We start from the raw sequence: 6,052 nt of genomic DNA, 5'->3' as shown, positions 1-6,052 counted from the left end.
CTGCTGTGGATAGCAATGCGAGATTTAGCACTCAGATGAGAAGGCTAATCTCATTTGTTACATTCCACTTTAGAGCTATTTGGGCAGCTAGATCACCAGACAATAATCATGAACAGTTTACCGGCATGTGTCTCTAATAACCCAGGCATTTGTGCTCCGGGGTTTAGTGTGGATTAGAATATATATTAGCCGAACATTAATGCATGTAATCAATCCTTTTTTTTAATTCATCAGATTTTTTTTTTCACTTCTAACATTTGGCCTTTCAATTTTCGTTCACAGACACTCTAGTAAGAAATAACAGAGGACTAATTTTATTTTATCATCAATGCCATCACCATCATCATATAATCTCATGTAATTTATAATAAGCATCGATGTCAGTACACTGTTCTGGGCACTGTGTGAGCAAGATTCTGTTGAAAAGCAGTTTGTTTTTCTTTCCCCTAAATCCTGAACAGAGGCCTCACTTGTATTTCTGGTCAGGCATCAAATAAATGTGAAATATCGTCATAAAGCAAGAAATCCTTCACTACTACAGAAGAAAAAACCCACAAACATCATCTGCAGACAGAGAGTGCACACACATATGCATTCACACGTACACAGATAGACATACACAGGGAAGAAAACATTTATCATACTAAGAATAATGGAACCAAAAGTTCTATAAGAAATACGGTTTACTTTTATTACCTTGTTCAATTGAGTGCAACAAACTTTGAATGAGACCTTATTCAGAGACATAATATGTGCTAGGTGTTAGGGGTAGAAAGAGGAGCAAAACACGATCTCTGGCTTTGCGGACCCTGAAGTCCAATACGTACTTAGAAAACTGGAAACATGGTTCACTGCTCAGGAATTGTGCACACATCATAGGCTATTGTTGTAATTCATTGTTTGTTTTTTTTTTCCAAACTAGTGACCTGGTGAAAATAAACAGGCCACTTTGGTGATGAGGGTGAAAGAGCTTTTCATTTTATCCTACACACTTAGAACAATGTGCAAAGAATATACAGTGGGTACGATCTTAGCTATTTCCTACCAAAGAATTGGCAACCTGCATTACTCAGTGATGCAATAGCCCTCATCACTCTGTGTGTGTGTGTGTGTGTGTGTGTGTGTGTGTGTGTGTAAAAATGTGTGGATGCAAGCTTCTGTCCTTGTATGTCCAATTGTATCAGTTTCCCACCGAAGCTGTAATAATTTACCACAAATTCAATGGATTCAAACAATATAAATTTGTGATTTTATGGCTCTAGACGCCAGAAAGACTAAAATCAAGGTGTCAGCAGGACTGTTTCTTATAGAGGCTCTAGGAGAAAGGATGCTTTCTTGACTTTTCTAGCTTCTAGGGGCATCCTGCATTCCACGGCTCATGACTACTTCCTCATGTTCAAAGACAATTGTAGCATCTTCAGGTTTCTCACTCTCTGATTCTTCTTGCATCACCACGTTGCCTTCTCTGACTCTGATCCCTCTTTCCATCTCTTATGCGGTCCCTTGTGATTAATTATACCAGGCCCACATGCATAATCCAAAATAATCTCTCCTGCAACAATTGGCAACCTGTCTTCATGATTATTTCAGTCTTTATTAGCAGAATGAAACGTCCCCGTGTAGAGATTGATTGGAACACCTCCATGTTGCATAGCACTAGGTCTGACAGTATTGACTCTCTCTCCTCCTTGCTTCCTAACTTGTACCACTTGAAGCATTCAAAAGGAGAGTCAGCAGTTACCGAGCACTCAATATTTTCCATACACTGTTCAGCACACCTTCCACAACATGAACCCCTGTAATCCCTAGAAGCTCCTGTGAAGAAAGTACTGTGGTTGTCTTCCTTTTATAGATAAGCAAATCCAGATCACTTGGCCCTATGGCTTATGCTCTGGACTGCTGTAACCTACAGGCTCACTATGTCAAAAATGTTACCATTTGATCAGCTGATGCCCAATTTAGAGTCACTTTGTTTTCAAAAGTAAATAACAGAAGAGCATATCCATGGGCTAAGCTTATATTTGGAGCAACCGCCCACAACTTAAACACTTGTCAAAAATTAGAGAACTTGCTATTGGTTGCCAACACTGCACTATTAAGTAGAATTTTCCTTTCTTTCTTCAGTTCTTCTTTAAAGTCTACTTATATATTGCAGAAGTAGTGTGAAAATGTTTAACTTTTAGAACTACTGATAAAGAGCAAGAAAAGAAGCAAATATATTAAACTTCAAATGAACTTATCTTTTTTCTAGCCATGAATATAATGTTTGCTGTTACTATTGCAAACCATTGCATGATGTCTATATTCTATTTTGGGCACTTCCTTTGGTAGTGTCCATCCCTTTTGCCCATACCTCATAAGAAATGACCTCAACTACAGACTTTCTTGGTAATTTCTTTATGTAGCAAATTCATTGGCAGAAACACTGTTAAGGTATTACATCAACAAAGTGTAAAACCGAAAGGAATTTAAGTATGAGATTGGGAGGCTATCAAACCTTTGGAATGGGGACAAAAAGAAAACTTGGCAAAATTGTACATTGCTTTAGACATTCAGTATTTGTGGGTTTTGAGGGCTTTACTGATGGTATAAAAGCCTTCTTAATATTAAATATATTGAATTTATTTGAGCATAAACAAATTCAGTAAGTATTATAGATATGTACATATATGTGTGTGTGTATATATATATATATATATATATATATATATATATAAAGAATAAATACAAGGGCCTATATGAGCAGAGAAGTCACCTGCTAATTCAAAGCATAGGTAGAAAAGAAGAGGGAAACATTTTCAGTTATTCTTTATAAATATAGGAAATGAGTGACAGGAACTAAAGGTCCATGCCAAGTAGAATGATATGAGCCAAAGAATTGTCTTGGCATGAAATTGTCTTTGTAGTTCTCATTCACAAGTAGATTTGGTGTCATCAAAGATGGCAAGTATGAAAAATAAAACTAAGGCCTTCTTTTTTTTCTGCTGGTGAAATCTCAAGGTAAATTACCAAAAAAGGTACTTTCAATTTTTACTTTAAAATTTTAAAAAACCTTCAGTTTTACCTTAACAAAAATAAAATGTCAAGATAAAACCTTGAAATATTAATCTATTACACATATATTTGGAGTTAGGAGTGTCAGCTGTAAGATAATTATGCATCATTATACAAACAGTTGTGAGTCAAAAGTATAGAAGACTAATAAGAATCATTAACATATATACTCATTAAGTGGATGAATTCCCTATCATAGTAGGAGACTTCAACACCTCTATATCATAAATGGACAGATCTAGCGGGCAGAAAATCAGTTAAGGACATAGCTGAGCTCAACAACATGTAGCAATCAATTGGATATAATGGATATCTATGGACTACTTCATCCAACAACAGAATATTCATTCTTCTCAAGTTCCCATGGAATATTCACCAAGATAGAGCACATTTTGATCTATAAAGCACACCTTAACAAATCCAAACAAATAACAATCATATAGTGTTAGCTCTCAGACCACAGCGGGATTAAACTTCAAATCAATAACAGAAGGATAACTGGAAAATCCCCAGATACTTGAAGATTAAAGAACACATTATCAAATAACACATGGGTCAGAGAACAGATCTCAAGAGAAATTTAAAAATATTTTGAACTAAATGAAAACAAAAACACAATGTAGCAAAATCTGTGGGACGCAAGAGACGGGAGGGTGCTGGGCTAAAAAGTTAAAAGCCAATCAGAGTGGTAAGAGTCGCACCACAGCTAAGGCCGTGGAGACGGGAAGGCCCTCCGCGGACCCACCTCAGGCCAATCCATGTCGACGCTCGCCCTTGCTCTCCTCTCCCTGTCCGCATGAAGAAAACAGAGCTGATCCAGAAAGCAAAGGTGGCCCAGGAGGCTGAGCACTACGATGACATGACCACCTGCATGAAGGCCGTGATGGAGCAGGGAGCCGAGCTGTCCAGAGAGCAGTGCAACATGGCTCTTCAAGAACATGGTCCAGGGCGGCAGGGCCATCCCGAAGGTCATCTGGAGCATGAAGCAGAAAACCACCACCTCTGACAAAGAGTTGTAACTGAGTAAGGTCTATTGGGAGAAAGTGGAATCTGAACTGAGGTCCACCTACACCATGGTGCTGGGTAAGTATTTAATAACCAATGCAACTAACCCAGAGAGTAAGGTCTTCTATTTGAAAATGAAGGGAGACTACTTGCGGTTCCTTGCCAAAGTTGCATGTAGTGACGGTGGAAAACAAACTATAGATAATCCCCAAGGAGCTTATCAAGAGGCTTTTGATATGAGCAAGAAAGAGATGCAACCCACACACCCAATCCACCTGGGCTGGCTCATAACTTTTCTGTACTGTACTATGAGATTCTTAATAACCCAGAGCTTGCCTGCACACTGGCTAAAACAGCTTTCGATGAGGCCATTGTACAACTTGATATACTGAGTGAAGACTTATACAAAGATAGCACCCTGGTCATGCAGTTGCTTAGAGACCACCTAACATTATGAACATCAGACAGCGCAGGGGGAGAATGTGACATGGCCAAAGGGACAGAAAGCTAAACGCGTACAGGTGTCATGGTTCTTCCCTTCAAGAAACCTTTCACGCATCTCCATTCCCTATTCCATTTGGACTTACTGTAGCAAAGAAACCCATTCATGTGTATGGAATCAACTGTTTATAGTCCTTTCACACTGCCACTTTGGGAAAACTCCGCTCCTTGATTTGTGTTTGTCTTGGCATTCCTGGTATGCAGTTACTGCTGTAGAAATGTATTAGTAGCTTCATTTCATACAAACATAAGTAACTTCCAAACACTTATGTAGAGGACTAAAAATGTACCTGGTATTTAAGTAATCTGAACCAGTTCTGCAAGTGGCCATGCTTTGTATTACTGTGAAGATATGAAAATGTAGTTCATTACAATTTAAAAAGTGTTCCACATGACTTCTTAATTTCTACATTCCCTTCCTCATTCTTCTTTGGAGGGTTTCCTTTCAGTAAGAAACTTTTCCATGCCCTTACTGTATTCCTTCTTGGTAGGAATCCAGAAGTATTAGATTGAAAGGAAAAGCATTTGGCATTCCTGGGGTGAGGGTCACAAATCAAAATGCCTCCCTTATTGTATATGATGGAGGTCTTGTGTATCTGTGATAATAGGAAGTTTTCTTTTTTTTCTTTTTTTAAATTTTTTTTAAACGTTTATTTATTTTTGAGACAGAGAGAGACAAAGCATGAACGAGGGAGGGTCAGAGAGAGAGGGAGACACAGAATCTGAAACAGGCTACAGGCTCTGAGCAGTCAGCACAGAGCCCGACGCAGGGCTCAAACTCACGGACAGTGAGATCGTGACCTGAGCCGAAGTCGGACGCTTAACCGACTGAGCCACCCAGGCGCCCTGGAAGTTTTCTTATTAATTCTTTATTTGCTGCTGTTTTAAGTTGACAACTTTCCTTTCTGATAAAAATTCACTTACACCTCCAAAACTCCAAAAAAAAAAAAAAAAAAAGTTGTGGGATACAGTGAAAGCAATGCTTAGAGGGAAATTTAGAGCATTGAATGCCTATGTTAGAAAAAAGTTGAAACCAATAATCTAGGTTTACACTTTATTAAACTAGTAGAAGTTGAACAAATTAAATTCAAAGTGAGTAGAAGAAAAGAAATAATAAGAATTAGAGCAGAAATTAATAAAATTGAAAACAGGATATCAGTATTGATATAAATCAATAAAACCAAAAGGTGGTTCTTGGCAAAGACCACTAAAATCAATAAGCTTCTAGCCAGACTAATTAAGAAAATAAGAGAGGACACAAATTACTAATATCAGAACTGAAAGGATGATCACCATGGATCCTTTCAACATGAAAATTGTAATAAATACTATGAACAACTAACTCTATGCCACAAATTTGATAACCTAGATGACTTGAATCAATTCCTTGAAAGACACAATTTGCCACAACTCATCCAAGAAGAAATAAACAATCTGAGCAAAATCTGTTAAAGAAATTGGATCAATAATTAAAACCTTCCAAAATAGAGAG

At 37.8% G+C, this 6,052-nt stretch overlaps 1 pseudogene; it reads left to right on the top strand.

Moving 5' to 3' along the window:
* The first annotated feature begins 3,388 nt into the window (after window positions 1–3,388).
* LOC131514563 (14-3-3 protein theta-like) lies at window positions 3,389–5,191 on the top strand (annotated as a pseudogene).
* Window positions 5,192–6,052: the final 861 nt, after the last annotated feature.

This window comes from Neofelis nebulosa, chromosome 6, assembly GCF_028018385.1.
Source record: "Neofelis nebulosa isolate mNeoNeb1 chromosome 6, mNeoNeb1.pri, whole genome shotgun sequence".
NCBI lineage: Eukaryota > Metazoa > Chordata > Mammalia > Carnivora > Felidae > Neofelis > Neofelis nebulosa.
This window is presented reverse-complemented; position numbering and strand designations above follow the sequence as displayed.